Source organism: Chrysemys picta, chromosome 1 (assembly GCF_011386835.1).
Source record: "Chrysemys picta bellii isolate R12L10 chromosome 1, ASM1138683v2, whole genome shotgun sequence".
Lineage (NCBI taxonomy): Eukaryota > Metazoa > Chordata > Testudines > Emydidae > Chrysemys > Chrysemys picta.
This window is the reverse complement of record NC_088791.1, coordinates 136,229,792-136,244,876: the sequence shown is the minus strand read 5'-3', so window position 1 is coordinate 136,244,876 and position 15,085 is coordinate 136,229,792. Positions and strand designations below refer to the sequence as shown.

At 51.5% G+C, this 15,085-nt stretch overlaps 1 long non-coding RNA gene across 1 annotated transcript; it reads right to left on the bottom strand.

Annotated features, from left to right (window-relative positions):
• Positions 1–9,206: 9,206 nt before the first annotated feature.
• On the bottom strand, positions 9,207–14,173 carry LOC135981554 (uncharacterized). Its single transcript, XR_010598618.1, has 3 exons — positions 10,662–14,173; positions 10,425–10,514; positions 9,207–9,797 (listed from the first exon to the last, which is right to left on the bottom strand). It is a non-coding gene; the product is annotated as an uncharacterized LOC135981554 (long non-coding RNA).
• Positions 14,174–15,085: the final 912 nt, after the last annotated feature.

Here is a 15,085-nt window from a genome sequence, read left to right as displayed (position 1 = left end):
GCTGCCTGTGGACACGTTTTCAAAATGATTTGTAATCAGTATTTGAATGTACTGCCTCTGCATGCCCCCAGATAGTCAGCATCCCCGTGGGTGTAACAGACACAGACCTGAGTACGAGACCGTGGCCTCTGGGGGTGAGATGCAGGGATGGGGGTGGCAGCCCAGTGGTGTGGTGAGAGCCTGGCCCGGAGTGACATTGGGCAGGCCCTGCCAGGCAGTGGGACCCGGTGTGTAGCGCAGAGGTGCAGAGGCTCTGCTGCCTGTGAGCTAATAACGCAGCGGTGACGAGACACATCAGGTCCCGGTCCGGATTCACAGTGTCCGGGCGAGGCTGGCCGAGCTGTGTTATGGGGGCCTCCCTGTGGCCTGGCCCAGGGACCCTCCCGCACGCACCCCCGGGATCCCGCAGCCAGAGCGGCCACGCGATTCCCTGGCCATGGTGCTGACGGGAGATCAGAGGAGATGGCTACGGTCCGTAGCCAGCCAGCCGGGTCAGCCCGGCCCGTCTGTGCGCGTCCTGGGGAGATGCACCCGCAGCGTGTGCTCGGGTCACTAGCGCAGGCTCCAGGCGTGTCCCCCACCCCTGCCCCCAAGCATCGAGGGAGCCCCGCTGGCGGCTGGAGCCTGGTATTGGAGCCGCCTGGCTCTGCAGGAACGCGCTGTGACCCTGGGCACAAAGGGCTCCCTGCCCACAGCTGTTCTCACCCGTGAAACCATGAACATATTATAATGGCTGAGCACTGAGGGATGGAAACTGGAGCCAGGGGTTCCCCTTTGCTGCCTCCAAACCCCTGAAATCCCAGCCCCCGAGAGTGACCCGAGCCAGGGCTTGGGGAGTGGCTGCAGCACCTGTTCCCTGGGATGGCTCCCCGCTGGGCTGGGGTGACTCAGCCTTCCCAGCCAGGGGCCTGGGCCATTGGAGAAGCCATTTGAAATAGTCCTTTGATGGGGCCCCTTGGCCCCTCCCCAACGAGGAGAACAATGGCCTGCTCTCCGGGTATAAAGGGCCTGAGAAGCTGGGAAGCAGAGAGCAGCCGAGCGCCCAAGAGGAAACATGGACTCTGCCCCGCAGCTGCAGGAAGCCTTTGCATCCATGACTCCAGAGCTATGGGAACTCATCCCACTTGTGCTCGACCCAGCACATCTCGACCGCAACAGCAGCGGCGGTGGTAGCCAGCCCCTCTCCCTGGGGCCCTGCGACTCCAGGGATGGACTGGCGGCGAGAGCGGGAACAGGCCGGCATGAGCCAGGTGAGTTATTGAGGGGCTGGTTGTCGGGAGGGGAGCTGGGGGCCAATGCAGGGGTCTTGCTCAGGGCTGTTCTGGCAGCATCGCTCTGTGGGGCTGAGGCTCAGTCTGTTCTGCAGGGCTTTGCCCTGTCCTCTCTCTAATTGACTGAACAATGGGGCTCCCACCATTTTCCCCAGGGAGTCTGTGCCTCAGACAAACAGATGCCCACTGGGAGGGAACGATTCCTGACCCCCAGCCTGGAATGAGAGCTTTGCTCAGCTCCATCCCCCTTTACCCTGAACTGTCTCTGCCTCCTCAAGCCCCCTAGTCAGTCCCTCTGCCTCCCTGGGGTTTGCATCTTCCTCTGACCCTTCTCCTCTCTTCTCTCTTTTGATTTACAGCAGGGATCGACTCCATGGCTTTGCCCCGGGTCCCCTCCATTGCTGCTGGGACCCGTGTGGTAGCTGCTGCCTCCAGCAGGGATCCCCCCCACAGTCAGTGTGGAGGGCAGCAGAGGAAGTGGAGGAAGAGGAAGAGGAACTTGTACAGTTGGAATCAGCTGCACATCCTGGAGTCCTTCTTCCGTCGAGAGAAATATCCCAACCTGCCTCAGGCCGAAATGCTGTCGGGGATGACGGGACTCACCTACCAACAGGTATGTCCAGCCCCTCACTCTGGGGCTCTGCTTTCTCCTCTCTCTGCCTAAGAAACAATTTGCCTTGTGTGGTTTCTACAACCAGGGCACAATATGGAGCCATAGCAGAGGGTGGGGGGAGTGGAGTAGGGCTGGGGGCTCTGTCACTCAGAGAGGTGCTGACAGTGGGTCTGGAGGTACTGGGGCTGGGAGGACAGTCTCTGTGACCTGCAGGGAGCAGGGGAAAGGGTCTGGTGCAGTGAGACTCTTTCATGCAACCGGACAGCCGTGAGGGATCCTTCCCTCTGTCCCTGCCTCCCATTCTTCATCCAGGGCCATCGAGATCTGCTGAAAGACACACAACTCTTCCCTTCTTCTCAAGGCCTGGGGAGGAGAACAGGCTTTTTCAAAGCCTCCCAAAAAGAGGGCAGGAGGGAGGGTAAAAGGGACAGACATTGAGGGGTCCCTGAGGTTCCTTCTCTGCCAGCAGCTCCTTCAGTCCCTCTTCTCTCCAATTCCAGATCCGGATTTGGTTCCAGAATAGAAGGGGGAAGCACCGGAGACTTTATGCTGGAGACAGGACACATGGGAGCAGCCTCTGTACCCTGCAGGTGAGAGCTTGAGAGCTACACATAGACACAAACACACTTCCAGTCACCCCCACAGACACATGCTGAGTGTCCCCCACCCACGCTCTCACTCACCCACAGAGACACTCAGACAGTGAGATGCCCCATGGGGCAGACACCCGCTCACACCTGCCAACAGACACACGGGCACTCTGAGCCTTTTCCAAAGGGGATATTCACTGGTATCTGGCCAGTGCTTTGGGGACACAGGGCCAGATCCCCTGTGTGTGTAAAGCCGGGCAGCTCCATTGAGTACAGGGCAGCTACACTGATTGCCAGGAGTTGGGGTCTAGCCTGTGAAGTGCTGGGTACCTGCTGAGATCTTAGCATTTACACTGATCTCCCCTCTGGGCTGTTTCCTTCCTGCCCTGTCAGATTTGTTGGGGACTGATTTATGGGCAATTGGAACCTGTTAAGGGTCAGATTTCTCCCCTCAGACCATCCCAAGAACAAGTAGATTCACCACCTGTAAGTCACCTTGGAGTCCTCTGAGACAGAAGAGCCTACAGAAATATCCAGGGCAAGGCTATTAGTGCTGCTAGCAGTGAAGAGAGCTGAGCCCTGGGAATCAGAGCATGGCTCTGAGCTCTCTGGGCTGTGTTTAAATGTTCTTCTTTCTCTTCCCTACAGACCCAGCTCTGTGCACACTCCTGGCATGATCCATTCTCCCTTTTTCATTGGCCAGCGCTTCCTGGATCCCCAGAACCTGATCCAGGGATGCAGTGGGCTCTGCAGGGACCAGCAAGCTCTGCCTTTGACTCCAGAATTAACCTGCCTCCCTTCCAGGCCCCTTCCATGCCTACGGATTTCCAAGCCTACAATACATGGGCCCCACAGACCAGCACAGGAACCTCTCCCACTGCTGTGCACCCTGTGACCATCAACTCCAGCTTCCTCCACATCTCTCAGGTTCAGTCCATGGAGTCTCTGGAGCTGTCACAGTTGATCAATGATGGTGACTCCCTGCTCTCTTCATTCTGTATGGATTCCCAAGGGAATTTGCAGTGGGGGGCCCAACCATGGGGATATGCCAGCCCTGGTGACACAGAGGGAGTAACTTCAGCCCCTTTGTCTGGACTCCCCACTGGCTCTGTTTTCCAGCCTGAGTCAGGGAGTTCTCAGGCTCCTCCACTCCCAAGGAATATCTGACACTCTTCACTAGTGAGACCACCAAGACTTCTTCAGACTCGAAGAAGAGATCTGGACAGAGGGAGAGGGACAGAGCTGTCGTTTCAGGGATTGTACAATGCTGTGCATATGTACATTTCTTCAGTGATATTTTCCTGATGTGACAGTGAATCCATTATGTTGATTTGGTTTTGTTATTTTCCAATAAAGCAGTTTTAAATAATCAGGGAGTGGTTCTGGTACTATTCCTGAGCTGTAAACAGGTCCAACTCCCAGAACCACTAATCACTATGAAAAAATAAAATTCACACTCCTACTACCCCCAGAAAGGACAATATAATTTGTGTGGGTTTCCTAGGGCTATAGTGTCATGAACCTATCCCATCTCAAAGCCCCTGGCTAAGGCTGGGTTCTGTGATAATGGGGGGGGGGGGAGAGTGGATGTATTTTTGAGAGTCTGTCATAGTGACTCTGGTTTATAATCGCCAGACATTTACTGGTCATAATAAAGCTGCCAAGGGCCATGGGAGCTAGGCTCCTTTGCTAAGGCCCTGAATCAAAAAATTCACAAGAGCAGCATCAATGGGGCTTGGAGCTAGTTTTGCTAGCCTTGAAGGGTCTCTATAATATCTCTTCCTGCCCATTCCCAATGTTTTCTCCATGATCTCTGTGCCACCAGGAAAACCTTCTGGCCTCCTGGTGGGTCTCCCTGTTCTGGGCTGGGGGAGAGGTACTTTGACTTTCTCCCCCAGAGACAAACTTCCAACAATGGCAGCTGAAGCCCCCACGGGTGAGAAGGAAGGTGGGATTAAGGCCCTTCCTGCACTGGGATCAGAGCCAGATCAGCCACAGCCTGGGTTAAATATGGCTTCAGCTAGAACAGTCCTTATGGCGGTATAGGCAAAGCTAGAGTACTGGCTGCTCTGTAAACGTGTCCCCCATCTCAGACGTGTGCTCGCCTCACAAACACAAACCCTCCCTGATCCTGCAGACATGTGCTACACTCTCCACCTGCTTCCCTAGTGCCTGCTTCACATTCCAAATGCAATGTTAGGTTAATGGAGGCTGAGGACTGATGGGATTCTGGCTCTGGTCATTTGGATGCATTGGGATATTGTGGCTAGAAGGAGGGCGTGGTTCTTAGTGAGATAATAAAACCGTCCTCATGATACACTCCAATTAGTCCCCACGTGGGTTCCCAGCTTCTGCACAGTATTTCCATAACAGCGAGCTAGTAGCCAGGGGCGGTCTTTGCATCCCACGTAGCCTTAGAAGACACATCCCCGGAGCCTCTCTCCATGGTCCTGACATGGCGCAGACAGCTCTGCACATTCCTGTCAGACACAGAGAGACAGTGGGGAGCGGGAGGAGAACGTGCTTTGCCAAACACATCCGTTTTATGCTTCTTTCTATATCGGGGGATAACTCACACACAACATGCGTCAGGCATTAGCAGGGCCCATGTTCGTCCTGCCCTGCCCACAAACACAGTAAATACCCACAGACTGCCCGAGGGAGGAAGGTGTAGTGGGAAACAGGGAGTTAGGTACAGAAGTCAGGACAGGGCACAGGGAAGCTATGTGCTACAGAGAAATTTGGAGAAGCTGTTCTACTCTGGTGCTACCCTTCATACTGGCCATTCTCCCCCTCCCTGTGTTCAGTCAGTATCTGTTCCCATGCCACGGGAACCAAGCTCTATACTGTGTCTAGGGGAACTCTAATATGTTCCTCCTTCGACATAGATCCTCCCCCCAGCTTCAACCCACAGCATGATTTCTGCTGCCTGGGAGTGAGAAAAATACCTTCTTCCCCCAGCTCAGCGTTACTCTGCCAGTACCAGACTGTGTGTAAGCCTGAAAGGAATTAGCTGCTTAAATCATTGGTTTACTATTAACCATTTATATTATAGTAGATGCCTAAGGCTCTGTAGTGCTGGGATCTGACCAAATAGAAAATGAGACAGCCCCAGCCCCAGAGAGTTTACAATCGGATCCCATAGGGACACAAAATATAAGGCCCTCTCTAACATGGGACTCTAATTCAGGGGTGCTCACAACAATTTTTTTGGTGGCCTCAGGGTGTGGCCACCAACTCTTGCAGGTGGCTGCTCTGACAATTTTTCCTAAAATACTTAATTAACGTTAGGAAAAACAAATCAATATGCACAAATACAAGTCCAAATCATTGTACTGTATTTATGTAAGGTTGGTTTGTGGGTTTTTTTAGTTTGGTTTGGGTTTGTTTGTTTTTTTAATTCGATAATACAAATAATGTACAGTTGTCTCTATTCTTTGCTGGACCTAAACAGAATAGACACAAAAATAAGGTGATTTGCATGTTCTTGTCTTTTGTTGTTGTTTCTTTTGCTTCTTTTGGTTGCTTTTTGTAGACTTGCTAGCTAGTAAGTCTGCTGCTATGAACAATGGTATTTGTATGGTTGTTAATATCATTGTTCATAGCTGCAGACTTGCTAGCTCGCTGGGAGGCCGTGAAAAGTGATATTAACAAACATACAAATATCACTTGTCACAGCAAATTTACAAAGCTGGGCTGCTGTAGCAAAGCAAGCTGCGGGACAAATTAAGCCCTGGATGGGGAGGTGGGTAGCAAGGCTGTGGGGGCCAGGGTGATGGATGGGGGGCTGTTGGAGGCAATGGGGCCAGGGGCAATGGGCTGGGGGAGGCAGTGGGGGCCAGCAGGTCCGGACTGAAGCCCTTCGATCGGGGACCAGAGCCCACTGCTTCCTGACTGGAGCCTGCTGCCCACCACCTGCCACCCCAGGGCTGAAGCCAGAAGCCCAAGCTCCACCAGCCTCAGGAAGGTGGGGAACTCACTGCCTGCTCCTCCAGCATTTCTGGCTCTAGCGGGGGGCAGGACCCAACCCCTGCTGGTGGCCCCTGGGGAGGGTTGCTGCTTCCCTCCCCTCCTCCACCAATCACTGCCCAGGAGCCTGTGGCCACAAGAAAAGCCCCTGGTGACTGCATGCAGCCACGGTGGCCACATTTGAGAAATGCTGCTTTAATTATACTGAATCCAGTTGAGGGTAACCTAGCATAGATGGAAGCAAACCCTGTTTAACAGGATCACTCTGAGCTGGACTGTCCTGCTGCAGCGTCTCTGGAGGCCCAGCAGTGTTTGGACAATGGAAGTTTACACATTTCACAGCATGAATGACCAGCTCCTCTGGGAATGAGGGACACCTGCTGGCTGATTTGATGCTGAGCCACCTGCCTGAGGCTGCAGCTAGAGAGAAACAGGCCAAGTTCGGGTCTGTGCTATTGTGCTATAAATCTGGAGCCGCATCTTTGAAACCAATGCACTTACATCAGATTGACACTGGTGTAACTGGGACCACAATCTGGCCTAAAAGCTTTCTAGTGCCGTTTACAAGGCTCCATTCCTGGAGGTGTAACAGGACTAAGGGAAATCACTGAGAGCAGGATGGCCCCATTCATGGGACAGTGCTGAGAAGACCAGTGACAGGGGTTGTGTTGGGGTGTGTGAGCTAGATTCACAAACGTATTTAATCACCTAAGACCCAGGTTTAGGCTCCACTGTAATGCAGCAAACATCTGCCAACCACTGTAGGTATCTGAACTCATTCAACACATACATTTTTAGGGTAAAAGTTCCCTCAGCACCAAAGTTTCTGCCTCTGAGAATGCACTTTGCTGCCTGGCTCAAGGCCAGTGCTTTCCAAATAGTAAGTCCCAACAAGGGTCTAGAATAGCTGCAGGGCCCCAGGCAATCATACATGTCTCACAGCCTGGTGCAGAAGGGAGGCAAGGGTCAGATAGCAAGCCACCCACACTCACCCCACAGCAGCAACTTCTATCCCATGGGGCTGGGCCCCTCTCCCTCCTCCAAGCATGAGTGGCCCTGCAAGTCCATGCACCAAGTCGCAACACCGGGTGCTCACTCTGATTTGGCCCAGATATCCCTCTGTCAATGTCTGAGGCTATGTCTACACTAGAAACACTACAGCAGCACAGCTGCACCGCTGTAGCATAGACACTACAGTGATGGAAGGGGTTCTTCCATTGCTATAGAAAATCCACCTCTCCGTGACGGGGTAGCTAGGTCAATGGTGGAATTCTTCCATTGACCTAGCCCTGTCTGCCCTGGGGGCTTATCTTCATGTACAGAGGGACAGATGCATCACTGTAGCGCTTTAGTGAAGACACTACTATGCCGACAGGAAAGCTTCTCCCAGCAGCTTCGTTAATCCACTCCCTGAGAGGCAGCAGTTGTGTCGGCAGGAGAAACTCTCCTGTTTGACATAGCGCTGTCCACACTGGGGGTTAGGTCAGTATAACTTCGGTGCTCAGGGGTGTTTAGTTTTAGTTATACCAATACAGGTCTGTAGTGTAGACCTGGCCTGGGGTTTAGATTAGCTTAACTGCATCTCTCAGGGCTGTGACTTTTTCACATCATTGAGCGAGCTACCTGTGGTATTACGCACCCTGATCTAATGTGTTCAAAAGTGCTCTCTCCAGCCCCCTCAGGAGCTCCTCAGGCTTGACCAGCTGCATCTGGGGCAGCTATTACGCACAAAGGCTTTCCCTGTTGGGTTATTTCCTTAGTGGTCCCAGTGGGGATTACATTGTGAGATCACTGCCTTGGCTTTGAGGAGGCAGAATATTGTAAATATTGAAGTGTTCATTTTATAGACCTGTGTATTACATCAATGAGGATGTTTCAAGTTTTGGGACATAGGTAGGGCAGGCAAATAAAATAGATTCACTGTGGCTTTACAATCTCTCCTGGGCCAGAGCTTGCCATCCCACTGTTGGGAGGATGAAGGTTGGGGGTTCGGGAACACAGAGAATCCCATTAGAATCCATGAGAAAACCAGGGATACCCATTAGTAAAGGAAGTGATGTAATTAGTATAATCCTCATCAATGCTGATTTTCCCCCCACAGCAATAGCCATTAAATGTAAATAATGCAAGTTTAGTTTATTTTAAGATACAGGTAATGATCAGAAATATCTTTCTGTACCAGGGCCACTTCCCTTGCATGGGACTAAGCAGAATTTCAGTTGCTGGGAGAGGGGAAGCATAATCACATTAGCAGATAATGAGATCACTGACTGGTGTGAAGTTCAGGTCCAACAGCCCCTTTCTATTTACAGACATGCAGTGGCCAAACCCTGCCTGCACGGGCGTGAGCTCAGAGCTAGCTGCAGGACTTGATTAGAGAAAGCCCCTCCATGGACAGTCTCTTTGGTTCACAACCTCTGCTACCAGCCCAACTGACGCTGCTCCTGTGAAGTTTATGGTTCAGGATCTCAGTGAAGCAACTTTGCTCTCACAGCCCTTGGCAGGATTATTATGATCAGCAAATCTTTGGGAATTCAAAAAGAGTCACTGTGAAAGACCCCCCCTCGGTTATGGCTGAACCCTGCCATAGGGAGGGGCTGGGAGAGGAGCTAGCATTGTGACACCAGCACTTTTGGTAAACCCACACAACTGATATTGGGGCCATTCGTGGGTTTTGGGAGGGAAGGGGGATTTTATTTTTTTATGGTGAGGAGAGGATATGAGGGTTGGACCTGATTATAGCTCAGGAACTGTACAAGATTATTTAAAACTGGTTTATTATAAATTAGCAAAACCACAATACGACAATAGATTCACTCTAACCGCAGAAAAGCATCACTGAAATGAGAGAGACCCTCCCAGCATTCTACAAACACCTAAACCGCAGTTCTTTCCCTCTCCCTCTGCCCAGCTTTTAGCTTAGAGCCGGAAGGAATCTTGGTGTTTTCATGAGTGAAGAGTATTCCTCGGGAATGGAAGAGCCTGAGAACTCCCTGACTCAGGCTGGGAACCAGAGCCACTGGGGAGTCCAGACAGGAAAGCTGAAGTTACTTCCTATGTGTTAACATGTGTCCATGAAGAGAGCAGAGTGATTAACAGTGACAGCTCCAGAGACTGCATGGACTGAACCTGTGAGTAGTGGAGGAAGGAGAGTCAATGGCCACTGGTTGCACAGCATGTGGAGAGGTTTCTATGCTGGTTTCTGGGGCATGTGTGTTGTAGCCCTGAAACTACAGCTGGGAGCTGGCTGGAGAGGCAGGTCGATTCTGGAGTCAAAGGCAGAGCTCGCTGGCCCCTGCAGAGCCAATGAAACAGGGAGAATGGATCATGTCTGGGGTCTCCACAGAACTGGGTCTGTAGGGAAGAGAAAGCAGAAAATTTAATCACAACCCAGAGCCCTGCTCTGATTCCCAGGGTTCAGCTCTCTTCACTGCTAGCAGCACTAATAGCCCTGCCCTGGATATTTCTGTAGGCTCTTCTTTCCCAGAGGATCCCAAGATGACTTACAGGTGGTGAATCTACTTGCACTTGGGATGCTCTGAGGGGAGAAATCTGACCCTTATTAAACGGGTTCCAATTGCCCATAAACCAGCCCCCAACAAACATGACAGGGCAGGAAGGAAACAGCCCAGAGGGGAGATCAGTGTAAATGCTAAGATCTCAGCAGGTACCCAGCACTTCACAGGCTAGACCCCAACTCCTGGCAATCAGTGTAGCTGCCCTGTACTCAATGGAGCTGCCCGGCTTTACACACACAGGGGATCTGTGTCCCCAAAACGCTGGCCAGATACCAGTGAATATCCCCTTTGGAAAAGGCTCAGAGTGCCCGTGTGTCTGTTGGCAGGTGTGAGCGGGTGTCTGCTCCCTGGGGCATCTCGCTGTCTGAGTGTCTCTGTGGGTGAGTGGGGGCGTGGGTGGGGGACACTCAGCATGTGTCTGTGGGGGTGACTGGGAGTGTGTTTGTAGCTCTCAAGCTTTCACCTGGAGGATACAGAGGCTGCTCCCAGGTGTCCCGTCTCTAGTGTAAAGTCTCCAGTGCTTCCCCCTTCTATTCTGGAACCAAATCCGGATCTGGAATTGGAGAGAAGAGGGACTGAAGGAGCTTCTGGCAGAGAAGGAACCTCAAGGACCCCCTCGATGTCTGTCCCTTACTCTCCATCCTGTCCCTTAATCAGAGAGAGGAGAAACCAGAGCCACGGAATGACGGGTTGGACATACCTGGTGGTAGGTGAATCCCGTCATCCCCAACAGCATTTCAGCCTCAGGCAGGTTGGGATATTTCTTTCTATGGATGCACAGCTGATTCCAGAAAAAATGAAACAGTTGTTGATCCTTTCTGCTTAGTGTTTCTGCAATGTTGGATTCTTTCTGATTCTGCCAAGTCTGAACTTTCATTACCAAACGAAATGTAGAGTTTCAGCCACCACTTTGAAAACAGCTGTGTGTTGCAGGGTTTATTCAGCCTTGCAGAAACTGTCTGGCCTAAACCTGCCGCAGGAAAGGTGACAGCTTGTCTCACCGTCAACCCAGTGCAATGTTAACTCTGCCGCCTAATTCATCTCAATGAGGTGAGAACTCCAGCCCCTCCCCGTCCCCAGGGCAGTCCTGTCAAGAAGAGGGTAGTTCAAAGGTGGTTGTGATTAATCATATGTATTCACAGATCAGATTTTCTGGCATTTTCAATCGTTCCAGGGCTTGATTTGGCAACCTGAATAACTCATTGGTAAGGTGGTTTTTTTGATGCAATAATCGCTTTCCTTGGAATGTGCTCAGCTGTGATGTGATTGGCTCACTGATCATTTGATGCACAGGCTGAGTTCCACAAAACCTGTAACAGAAGTTGAACGGGTGATTCATTTATCTGCTAATTTGATTATCCTTCTGTCCAGGAATGATGACCCGTGGAATGAAGGCAGGCTGCAGGGAGAAGGGAAAAATAAAGTATGAGTTGAATGCATTGATTTCATATGTAATGTACAAATGTGGTGGGATTTACAGAGCTAAAGCCACTATTACAATAATAAGAATTAGGGAAGCTACCTTAGTGCAGTGTAGCCTGGGGTTCTCATGGACTCAGATGGGAGCTGCCCTCCCTCGGCCTCATCCTTCATCCCCTGCGTAGCACATGCAGCCTTTGGACCTGAGCACATTTTCAAAATAATATTTAATTACTATTTTGATTTACTGCCTTGTTTCTGACCCCTCATATCCAGCATCCTCATGGGTGTAACACACGGAGACTAGCACAGGAAAGGGTGACATCTACCCGCTAGAGAGACAGGGTGACAGTGGGGGATAGGGTTAGACTGGAGCCTGGCCCGGAGTGACATTGGGGCAGGCCCTGCCAGGCAGTGGGACCCGGTGTGTAGCGCAGAGGTGCAGAGGCTCTGCTGCCTGTGAGCTAATAACGCAGCGGTGACGAGACACATCAGTCCCGGTCCGGATTCACAGTGTCCGGGCGAGGCTGGCCGAGCTGTGTTATGGGGGCCTCCCTGTGGCCTGGCCCAGGGACCCTCCCGCACGCACCCCCGGGATCCCTTAGCCAAAGTGGCCACGCGATTCCCTGGCCATGGTGCTGACGGGCGCCGGCAGCGCGGCGGTCTACAGCGCATCAGAGGAGATGGCTACGGCCCGTACGTAGCCAGCCAGCCGGGAATGCCCCCGCAGCGTGTGCTCGGGTCACTAGCGCAGGCTCCAGTAACGTGGGTGAACTGTGTCTCTTCCCTGTGTCACTTGCCCAAGGGAGGAGTTTCCCGGTCTCATCCTCACGGGGAGTTAATATCCCCATTAGACTACGTGGGGATTTCTCAGCGCATGGTTGGTGCAGCAGCCACTGAAGCCTCATTTCTTCCTTGAGGCCATGTTGTATCTGGAGTTGCTGGAAAGATTTGAACTCCAGCAGCTAGAAAGGCAAGGTTCTAAACGTATCATCCCTTCAGCCATACCCTGCTGCTCCAGCACTTCTCAGATCCCAGGTCAAGTCTGCTCCTTTCATTTAGGGATTTCCCCAGATTTGGGTGCAAGGAAACCACTGATTTCCACCCAGCTTTAATTCACTAACATTTCAATAGATGCAGGGGCACAAAATAGCTGAAATCCCCTTCTCCTCCCACCCCCATTCCTCACCCCAGGGACACACCCCACGTTCCTGGGCCTGGTTTTCAGCGGTGCTCCAAACCCACAGCTCTCAGCAGCACTGAAGGTTGGAACACAACATTCCCCTTCACCTCTTTCCTCCAATTCAGGTGGCCCTTCCCTTGATGCCCATTCTCTATGTGCTCCTCCGGAGGTTTCTACAGTCTCTCTGGAGGGCTGTTTCTTAGTGGCCACTTACATGACTTGATGCTGAGTATATTTAAAATATGTAATAAATGAACTCTGTATTCAGACCTAGTGTTTCTCTTGTTGGTTAGCCAGACAACCAGTACAGGATGGAGGAGGGAGTGTGTCCATGACTCATCCCCAGTTGGCACAAGGGTGCTCTAGATATAAACACTACAGACACAGGCAAAGTCCAGAATTTCCAGGACAGAACATGGAGTTGCTTGATCACTTCCAACTGATAAAGCCAGAGCCTGTTGAGTGTTGGAGCTCCATGGATGGAGTTCTGAAGACTGCAAGAATTGGTAGAGAGAACTCAGGTGAGATGTTCTAGGCTCTGGTTGTTGGGATGTGGTGATGGGAGGGGAGCAGCTGGGTCAGTGCGGGATTTTCTCCTCCTGTCATGCTGGGCTTTGCCATTGTCTAACGGTAAATAGAGAGCAACAGAGGGCCCTGTGGCACCTTTAAGACTAACAGAAGTATTGGGAGCATAAGCTCCACAATATGCCAACATTTTTATGGCTGACCTGGAACAGCGCTTCCTCAGCTCTCGTCCACTCACGCCCCTTCTCTACCTATGCTACATTGATGACATCTTCATCATCTGGACCTATGGGAAGGAGACCCTGGAAGAATTCCACCAAGATTTCAACAGCTTCCACCCCACCATCAACCTCAGCCTGGACCAATCTACACAGGAGGTCCACTTCCTAGACACCACGATACAAATAAGCGATGGCCACGTTAACACCACCCTATACCCCAAACCCACCAACCGCTATGCCTACCTTCATGCCTCCAGCTTCCACCCCAGACAAACCACATGATCCATCATCTATAGCCAAGCGCTGAGGTACAACCGCATCTGCTCCAACCCCTCAGACAGAAACCAACACCTACAAGATCTTCACCAAGCATTCTCAAAACTACAATACCCACACAAGGAAATAAAGAAACAAATCAACAGAGCCAGATGTGTACCCAGAAACCTCCTGCTACAAGACAGGCCCAAAAAAGAAACCAACAGAACTCCACTGGCCATCACCTACAGTCCTCAGCTTAAACCTCTCCAACGCATCATCAGTGATCTACAACCCATCCTGGACAATGATCCCTCGCTTTCACAGACCTTGGGAGGCAGGCCAGTCCTTGCCCACAGACAACCCGCCAACCTTAAGCATATTCTCACCAGCAACCACACACCGCACCATAACAACTCTAACTCAGGAACCAACCCATGCAACAAACCTCGATGCCAACTCTGCCCACATATCTACACCAGCAACATCATCACAGGACCTAACCAGATCAGCTACAACATCACCGGCTCATTCACCTGCATGTCCACCAATGTTATATATGCCATCATGTGCCAGCAATGCCCCTCTGCTATGTACATTAGCCAAACTGGACAGTCACTACGCAAGAGGAGAAATGACACAAGTCAGATATCAGGAATGGCAATATACAAAAACCTGTAGGAGAACACTTCAACCTCCCTGGCCACACAACAGCAGATGTTAAGGTAGCCATTTTACAGCAAAAAAATTCAGGACCAGACTCCAAAGAGAAACTGCTGAGCTCCAGTTCATTTGCAAATTTGACACCATCAGATCAGGATTAAACAAAGACTGTGAATGGCTTTCCAACTACAGAAGCAGTTTCTACTCCCTTGGTGTTCACACCTCAACTGCTAGCAGAACACCTCACCCTCCCTGATAGAACTAACCTCGTTATCTCCATACTGATTTATACCTGCCTCTGGAGATTTCCATTACTTGCATCTGAAGAAGTGAGGTTCTTACCCACGAAAGCTTATGCTCCCAATACTTCTGTTAGTCTTAAAGGTGCCACAGGACCCTCTGTTGCTTTTTACAGATCCAGACTAACACGGCTACCCCTCTGGTAAATAGAGAGACTAGCCACAGTCAGATCTAGCTGCACTGTTAAGATGTTTCTCATTTTGTTCCACTCCAACCCATTTACACACCCCCAATGGCCCCTGAATAACACCTCTCCTTTCCTGGCACTTAACCCTCCTGACACATTTCCCCTTTCTTCTCTCCTACAGATGAAAACAACTCCAGTCCCTGGCCCACCCGTGTGCAGTTGCTAGAAGCACTGAGGGAGCTGCAGACCCCAGCAGGGAGCCAGATGTGGAATCTCGTGCCAGGAGGAGGAATCGGCACCAGTATAGCGAGTTTCAGCTGAGCATTTTGACCTTCTCCTTTGAAAGGCAGATGCACCCAGCCTACAGTATGATCACTGTGCTGGCCCAGGCCCTGGACCTCACTGAGAAGCAGGTAAAACCAGCCTCTCCT